The sequence below is a fragment of the Mus musculus genome, chromosome 5 (assembly GCF_000001635.26).
Source record: "Mus musculus strain C57BL/6J chromosome 5, GRCm38.p6 C57BL/6J".
NCBI classification, from domain to species: Eukaryota; Metazoa; Chordata; class Mammalia; order Rodentia; family Muridae; genus Mus; species Mus musculus.
In genome coordinates this window covers 55,622,654-55,632,068 of record NC_000071.6, presented here as the reverse complement: position 1 = coordinate 55,632,068, position 9,415 = coordinate 55,622,654, and the positions used below count along the sequence as shown (strand labels likewise).

At 36.8% G+C, this 9,415-nt stretch overlaps 1 pseudogene; it reads right to left on the bottom strand.

The window, feature by feature from the left end:
* On the bottom strand, positions 6,091 to 8,043 carry Gm15975 (predicted gene 15975; annotated as a pseudogene).

The following is a 9,415-nucleotide window of genomic DNA, read 5'->3' as shown; positions in this document are numbered from 1 at the left end:
TATTTGGGAATATATCCTACAGTAAATCTAAAATCATATGTAGTAGTGATTTTCTATTAAAAAAGACCGTTGTGTATGTCCTGAAAGACAAATTAAGATGCTATAAAGTGATGCCACCATGCCTATACTCTTTTCCCATAGACTTTTTCTGATTGTTTTGGTCGTCTACAGTCTTAAAATTCTCAAGACATTTAACTATGATTCTTCTCATAGTAATGTGTTCATGTCTGCCTGAACTGTACCAGTAAGCCTTTTTGAAAAACAGATTAATAAGAGAAGTGAAATTCCATCATTATTCATATAATTTGTATATTAGAATGAACATCCTTTAAAATTTTACATTAAACAAAGCTACTGTAGGAGAGTCACTATTTTGTGAATGTAGGAAATATGATAGTTGGATTATAATGAGCAGAATGTAATTATCAGAACCTCATTCTCAGATGGAAATAGCAACAGCAGTATATATTTCCATTAGGAATAAAACTGTACTCAGTTGAACCTAGTTTTCAATTAAAGGAGAATATAAGGAAAAATTTACAGTTATTTGCAAATTTTACTTAAGTACTTGGTTCTTCTCCACTCTTTTTGTGATATCATGGGTATTTTAACATTTTCTTCTCTTTTATAACCATAGTTCTTTGGTAAATAGGGCAACAAATTTAAAAATCACATATTTTACTAAAATACTCCATTTGGGGATATTTTATTGATCAAATGCCATTTACCATGACCAAGGGACCTATTAGACTTCTACCTGCTATATGTAAAACAACAACAAACAACCTTCAGTAATGTTTTGGAAATAATATTAGAGATTCTCTAATAATATTAGAGAATCTTCTTCAGTCCCCTATCAGGTCAATTCTTTTGTAACCATCATGTTACATACATAGGAGCAGAACAAGTTATCTTTGAATATGTCTTGTCAATTGGTACTTTCTTATACCCAGTGATGTGAGATATACATCTCTAGGAGAAAATAACATATGATACCTTATTATTTCCAAATGCTTTCTTTATTATGCCCTTGGAGCTACAATGAACCTTCTGATGAGTAAAAGTTGTTAAATGTATCTTAGTTTCAATTTCTCATCTCTTATATCAAGTATATATTCAATATATGCTAATATAATTCAATATATTAATGGAAAAAATATATATATACATATATATGTGTGTGTGCGTGTGTGTGTGTGTAAGTATATAAGAATACTGCTAGAAAGTCCAGTCCACAGATAAATACTGTGCAAATTTCAATAATTAAGCAAAAACTCTGGGGTGTTAATTTGTTTCAGATTTAAATGTTCAACAAAGTAAGTATATGAGATAATTTTTGGAAGACCTTTCCTTGCTTTTCTTTTAAATTTTCTTATTCTTTTATACGCTACACCTCAACTACAGTTTCCCCTCCTTTACTTCAAGTCTCTTCTCATCATCCTCTAGATCCACCCTTCTCTCTGTCTCCCTTTTGAAAAGAGAAGGCCCAGGAAGACATCAATCAAACACAGCACGAGAAGTTACAATAAATCCAGGCACATACAATCACATCAAGGCTGGATGAGACTGACCAGTAGGAGGGATAGGTCCCACAAACAGACAAAAGAATCAAAGACAGCCCCTGCTCCCACTTTTAGGAATCCCACAAGAATATCAAGCCACTCAGCCATAGCACATATGCAAAGCATCTAGGACAGAACACTACAGGCTCCCCGATCTCTGCAAGCATTAAGGAGCATCAGTCAGTTGATTCTGTGGACTATATCCTTGTAATGACATTTACCCCTCTGGTTCCTCGGATCTTCCTCTCCATCCTTTGCAGAACTCATGTGTTCAGCTTACTATTTTGCTGTGGGATTCTGTATCTGCTTCTATCAGTTTCTGGATGAAGTCTCTTTCACCTTTCTGGTGGCAATTATGCTAGGCTTTGGTCTCAGCACATTCTGCAGGCAGGACAAACTATAGGTCATAAGTATTGTGTCTGAGTTGCTGTCCAAGTTTGTCCACTAAAACCTTGCCTAATTGCAGAATATGCACAGTTCAGGCTCTGTGTCTTCTACTACTAGGAGTCTAGAGACATTTCTCAGGTTACTCTTATAGATTCCATGGTCTTTCCATTGCACTAGGTTTCTATCCTCACCCCATAAATCAGAGAACCTGCCCTTCCATCTTATTATCTGTTTCTATATTTTCACAACGGGGAATGCTAGTAAACACTCTCTTAAATGCATTGAGCCAAGTTCATGAGGTTTTCCTGTAGTGTGAAGAAAAATGAACCACATCTCATCACAGAAAGTTTTTTTTTTTTTAGCAAGATTTTCCTTTCTCTATCATAACCATAACATAAAATAGAAGGTGAGGACTGAAATGCAGTTCGCTGTGACTGATATTCTAGATAAATCTTCAGAAAATATATATTCAGATACAATTGGGTTTTCTATTGATGAGTTAGCACTGATTCCAATAAAATAAAGCCCAAGAATTCATTCCATGAACTACTAGGTTAGCACCTTGTCTTAGTCAGGGTTTGTATTCCTGCACCAACATAATGACCAAGAAGCAGTTGGGGAGAAAAGGATTTATATCCAAAGTCCTTCCACAGTCCTCCCCAAAACATGGTCAGGTTGTCACAGTAATACCCCACTCCTGGTACCAACTTTTGTATTAGTCAGGCTTCTCTAGAGTCACAGAACTTATAGTCTCTATATAGTAAAGGAATTTATTGATGATTTACAGTCTGCAGTCCAATTCCCAACAATGGTTCAGTAGTATCTGTGAATGGAAGTCTACGGATTTAGCAGGTGAAAGAGCGAGAATAAGACTCCCTTCTTCCAGTGTCCTTATATGGTCTCCAGCAGAAGGTGTAGCCCAGATTAAAGGTGTGTGCCACCACACATTTAATTCCAGATGATCTTGAACTCAGAGATCTCCCTGTCTTAATCTTCTAGAATCCATAGCTACTATGCCTCAAGATCTCCATACCAAGATCCAGATCAGAAACTTGTATCTTCCAGCCTCCAGATTAGGGTCATTATTGAGCCTTCCAATTGTGGATTGTAGTTCACTCCAAATATAGTCAAGTTGACAACCAGTAATAGCCACTACACACCTTAAGCATGGTTTAAAGACTTATAAGTCACACAGCTAGCTACTTATGCCCCTCACTTAGAGCAGCTAGAGGCTATGTACCTTGCAAGTGTTCTTCAATGAATTTGATGATAAACTATAAGAGTAATAGCTATTAAAAGGCCTTTTGTGAACTTTCTGGAGGTAGTGTAAGAAAGAATATAAGGTATCTGGGATCACAGCTCACAAGTACATCCCTCTACATTTCTTGCTATTTATTAAAGTATATACAACTAAACTGATATGTGTATTGTCTTTCTTCCTATTACTGATAGAATATGATAGGAAAACTCAAAATTCATCTTTGTCTTTTAACAATTTCTCTCCTTGATAGCTAAGGGTCTCAGAACAGTTGCCAGTGTTTCTTCATGTTTTCTTTACTAAAAATAGTGTGAGTAACTCCTAATTTCTCAAAGGCTGGAGGTATAAAAACAACTTCCCAGAAGCCCCTGGATCACTATTTCAATGAGTCTTTCAATGACCATGTTACATTTAAGAGCAGCTTGTAAGGCAGCAAGGTCATGCTGATATGCTAGTCATTGCTTTCTACTCGATATTGAAAGAGGGAGCAGAGAAGGGGCTCCTCATTTAGTGTAAGATGACAATGATTCTAATCCCAGGTCTGTCACTGGGCAATTATGTGAATTTATGTAAATCATTTAATAGCTCTGGACCTAAGGGCCCTCATCTATGCAAACTAAATTATTTCTGAGCTCCCAACCAGGACTAAGATTCTATGATCTATACCTTCAATTTGCTGCTTCTTATACTGCAGGCAGATTGAATGCACTTGAAGGAGTACTAACCCTCCTTCTCCGGAACAGTTACGGATAAGGTTATTGGATAAATAAAACACGAGTTTCTATCTGCAGAAAAAGTCTCTGGACACTATGGCTTCTTATTAATAGTTAATGACTTAATGCCATACAGCCCTTGCACACTATTTTCTGTTCTGTTTATCTCATTCGGCCAGTATAGGTTTTGTGAACATGTTATGTCACACTCTTCTATTGTTTTCCTTCCTTCCTTTCTTTCTTTCTTTCTTCCTTCCTTCCTTCCTTCCTTCCTTCCTTTCTTTCTTTCTTTTTTTTTTTTTTTTTTTTTGGACAGGGTTTCTCTGTATAGCCCTGGCTGTCCTGGAACTCACTTTGTAGACCAGGCTGGCTTCGAACTCAGAAATCTGCCTGCCTCTGCCTCCCAAGTGCTGGGATTAAAGTCCTGTGCCACCATGACTGGCTTATTTTTTTTCTTAAACAGACAGGAACTCCTTAAACAGATTCTTTAGCATTTAATTGTATTTTATCAGTTTGTTCTATTTTTAGTTTTTTTTTTAACATCACATTTAAATTAGTTAATTATTCAACAATTGTATACTTGCATATATTATATGCTGGTCAAAAATCATTTCCCCAGCCTCTCTTATCTTCCTTTCTCTGGAACAACACCTCTCCTCTCTCCAAGTCTCCATCTCACTTTCCTGTCTTTCTGCTTTGTTTTGTATTTCCTTTGTGACCCACTGGTTTAAACAGAAAAACAAATATGAACATGATTATAGAACTGTATGATAGAGTATGAGTAATGTGCCAATGGCTATATCAATAAAAACATTGAATTTCCTGTGACCTCCCAAGACTCTCTATAGTCCCTATGTAAGTGGTTAAACTGTGTGACATCATATTTGTAACTGAATGTTTATTGGCTCAGTCTTGTTCAGGATCTGTACAGAATGTTGCATATTTACAAGTTTGTGAAGACACACCATGCCTGTATAAAAATTTTATTTATTTATATATTTTGTCCTCTTATACTTTGTCAGCCAATCTATTTTCTGTATTCTCCATTATGCTTACTGGACCTTGGAGGGGTTGAAATGGGTTTCAATTTAGGAATGAGTATTCACCACTTTGACCAATGTGAGGTTTTTGTTTTGTTTTGTTTTGTTTCTTTTTTTCTTTTCTTTCTTTTTTTTTTTTATTATTATGGTTTGTTTGGTTTTTCATTAACAATTATCCATTTCAAAGAGAAGCTTCTTTTTTTTTCCAGATATAAACTTTATTCCATTTGACAGCATACAAAAATTTAAACTTAAAAAGAAAAAAGAAAATATGCACCCTTTGTAAGTCAAACAAAGTGAAAGTTTTAGTTTTTTAATTGGTCTGTGAAAAATAGTTTAGTGGTACAAATTGTACCACTGTAGGCCTACAAGAAGTTTGCAATCTTTGCAAAAGTTAAAACTGCCTTCAAGATTACTTTTTATATTTAAATGTACAATACAGGTACCGACCAATTTACAAGTATTTATATAAACTAAAAACAATCTTATTAAACAACATAGCTTGCATCTGAACTACTACTTTCATGTGGAAGAGAAATACTAAAAAAGATTTTTGTATAAACATTAAACTTTTATTTATAACTTTATTGTCTTATCTAAAACACTTTGTAGTGGCTTACTGCCTAAAAATTCCAGTTTAGATTATAATCCACAGAAATCTGATTCTACAAGTAGGATATAATCTTAACATTGATGTTTCAGTTTTCTGCTGTTTCCTATCATGAGGAAAATAAAACCAGGAAAACAGGTGAAGCCACAGTGCACAGTTCACTGTGCTATCAGAAAGCAGAAGAAACTCCATTTTTTCCAAATATTTAAGTCAGAGACTTTCAAATAGTCCATAAACAAGTCACTAACTGTTGTTAGTGTTCCTGTTACAACAGTGCAAAATGTATTGTTTCATCACAAAATCTAAAGCAACCTCCAGAGTCTATCCAAGTCAGTTGTGAAGTGCTATAAACAGTACAGCCACCCCTTAGACAGTGTCCCAGGGAGTCGAGTGAAGACTGAAGGCAACTGTCCAGAATTTCAAGGTGCCACAGTGATCGCACTGAATCAAAGATTTCATTTGCTTCAAGTAACTGAATAGCTGACTTGAATCTTTACTTGACTAGAACTGAGCTAGACTGCTGCTGCTGCTGCTGCCAGTTACACTAAGTACTGGGATCTTTGCAAAATCCCATGTAGTTCTTCAGGATAAGTATGTGGTACAAGTACTTGAGAATATATCAAAACTTCATTAGTTCAGGTAATTTCTCAAAATATATTTTATGCTGAAAAGTCATGCCATAATACTACTAAGAGATGTAAACATTTTCAAAAATACATTTTCTTAAATCAAAGAGTTTATTAGGAAATGTCATAATAAAATATGCAATCTTTATATATGTCCTTTTAAAAATAAAACATGAAAACAAGAACATTAAAAATAAACCATGATGGAGGTAAACAAAATGAATTATGTGATATCTGTTGTTTTTTATTTCTTGGAAGAATTGAAGAATTAGAGACCAGTTATCTTTTCAGGGTAGCAGCTCTCAAAGGCAGCACACTGTTCAGATCTCTCTTGTTTTTCAATCTCTGCCATAACTTTAAAAATTGATCCTTGATCATATCAAACTTCTGCTTCTCATGCACAGCTCTGGCGGTATTAGTTCCATCAAAAGGTTCTTCAACACAGATGTATTTATTTCTCCATTCCATATCCTCAGGCCTTGGGATGGCGTTGGCTTCACGAACTGAAATCACCTGAGTGTTCCAGTCAAATTCTGTAGCATAATATTTCAGAAAGCCCAGTAAGAGGTCCCCACGACTTGATTCATTCTTTGAGAGGTAAGGAGGGACATTACATGGGGCATGATGAACAAGGTGCAGCTGGACAGAAGTACTAAAAGATTCTGGGTAAATTTTTTGGAGGGATGGAAGGATGGGTTCAGGTAGGGTTTGTAAATAGTGCAAAACCATCAATACAAGACTATAGCTGCTTAATGTGCCACGACTGGCATCATTGATGTCATGGTGACTTGCCCACTTCTTAATCACCAGCACTAATGGACGAACTCGATTTTCAAGGTATGCATAGGTTCTGAGAAGGAATGTATTTCTAATTCCAACGGTATTGTTTACATTTAAGTCGAATTCCACACAACTGACTTTATCCCTGAACTTCACAATTGGCACTTTTGCACGAATCAGCTGAGGTCTCTCAGTATAGCCAGACAATCTAGTACAGAAGTACTTATGGACTAAGGTGAGTATATGTCATGCTTCAGTCTTCTGATTTACTGGTTCTTCTTTAACAACTAAGCATAAATCGCCATCACTGCTTCGGGCACCAAATCCATTCAAAGATGATCCAAGGAGAAAAAGTCTGCTTTGTGGGAAGAGCAGCTGGATCTCTCTCTGCAGCTGTGCTCTACAGAGTTCTTTCTTCTTCAAGTCACTTGCTTGCTGCTGACAAGTTTCAAACAACTCTAGTATCTGCTGACTCAACTTATCTTTGGCCTCAGGCAGTGTGATTTCTCGAGGTTCTAACAGTGGAATTTCTCGAAGAGGTGGAACACATCTGACTATATCTGGTATATAGTGCGTGTGAAACAACGGTGGCATGGAATATCTTCTGTCACCTGATAAAGGCACTAGCTGGTTGATTATAGTTGGCTCTTGGTGTGGTGAATGGAAATGCTGCCATTTTCCTTTCCTCGAAATAATGGGGATGTTGAGGTCTGTATTGGACTGACAGTTCCATATGTCAGGGGCTGTAAGGACACAGCTCTAGACAAGTCTACATTTTGAAAGTTGAATTGTGCATCTATAAGTTGCTGGTGTGAATAAAGAGTTGGTGAGAGAGCAAAGAAGTTATTATGCTGTTGGTGGGTTGGAGTGAAGGGTGGACGACCCAAAATTGAGTTTAGGAACATGCTCTTGTTCACTAAAAGTAAACATGTATTCTACCGGCGTCCACTCCGAAGGGCAGAGCGGGGCCCAGCGGCACTGCCCGCCAACACGCTCCCAGGCGGGAGCTGCCGCCCAAGCAGGCAGAGGTAGGAGCGGCCAGCAGCCCCGCGCGGTGAGGTCCAGCTCAACAATAAGAAAGGGGGGGGGGGAGGCGGAAGACTAAAAACTCGCCGAAAAGGCAGCGTAGAAGACCCGGAAGATCAAAGTCCAAAGAGAAGCTTCTTTGACTAGACTTGAGTAACACTCTTCCATACATATAAACATAAATATTAAGGCGAAAGTTTGATATGTCCACATAGAAAAACAATAGAAGTAGGCTCACCTTTGTTAACATGAACTCTTTTGCCATGGGCATTTTACCAGGTTCCTTGTTGAAAACTGAAGTATTTTATTATAAATGTAAACAGTGAATTAATACAGTGTCTGTATTTCTTTACCTTTGCTAATCCTAATATTTATTTCAAGCTGTACCTAAATACCAGGGCAGTTAAATGATCTACCTTTAACTCCCTATGCTAATCTGGCTACCTCCCAGCCAAAGCCCCATAATACTTGCAGTTTTTCATTATTCTAGCTCCCTCTGATTCCAGTGTTTCTCCTCAACCTGTCTTCTTGGACACTCTCTTCCTCATGTCCCATCTCAATCTCCATTCTTCTCTCTTTGCCCTGGCTGGTGAAAATTTCTGTTCCATTCTTTCTTCTGCCCAGCCATTGGGTGATCATCATTCATTGACAACACAAAAAATAAATGGTAAGAATTCTGTATACAATCTTGAGACAACAGTTACGTAAGCATTACTATGTTGTGACTTCATTGAAACAAGATATGAAGGCAAAGAAATCTGCATTTGAATAACCCAAGGAGAATTTTTATATAATGTACAAAACCATTATGCCTACATACTGATCTAGGAATGACCTTCTTAGATCCATTAAAAAAAAAACAAAAAACAAAACAAAAACAAACAAACAAAAAAAACAAACAAAAAAAAACAACAATTGATGCTTCTCAGCCATTTGCTATTCCTCAGTTTAGAATTTTTCATTTAGATCCGTAGCCCATTTTAATAGGGTTATTTGGTTTTCTGGAGTCTAACTTCTTTTTTTTTTTGTTTTGTTTTGTTTTGTTTTTGTTTTTGTTTTTCGAGACAGGGTTTCCCTGTGTAGCCCTGGCTGTCCTGGAACTCACTCTGTAGATCAGGCTGGCCTCAAACTCAGAAATCTGCCTGCCTCTTCCTCCCAAGTGCTGGGATTAAAGGCATGCGCCACCACATCCGGCTGGAGTCTAACTTCTTATGTTTTTGTATATATTGAATATTAACCCTCCATCAGACCTTTTCCCAATCTATTGGTAGCCATTTTTTCCTATTGACAGTTTCCTTTGTCTTACAGAAGCTTTGAAATTTTATGAAGCCCTATTTGTCTATTTTTGATCTTAGAATATAAGACATGGGTATTCTATTAAGGAAAATATCACATGTACCCATGTGTTCAAAG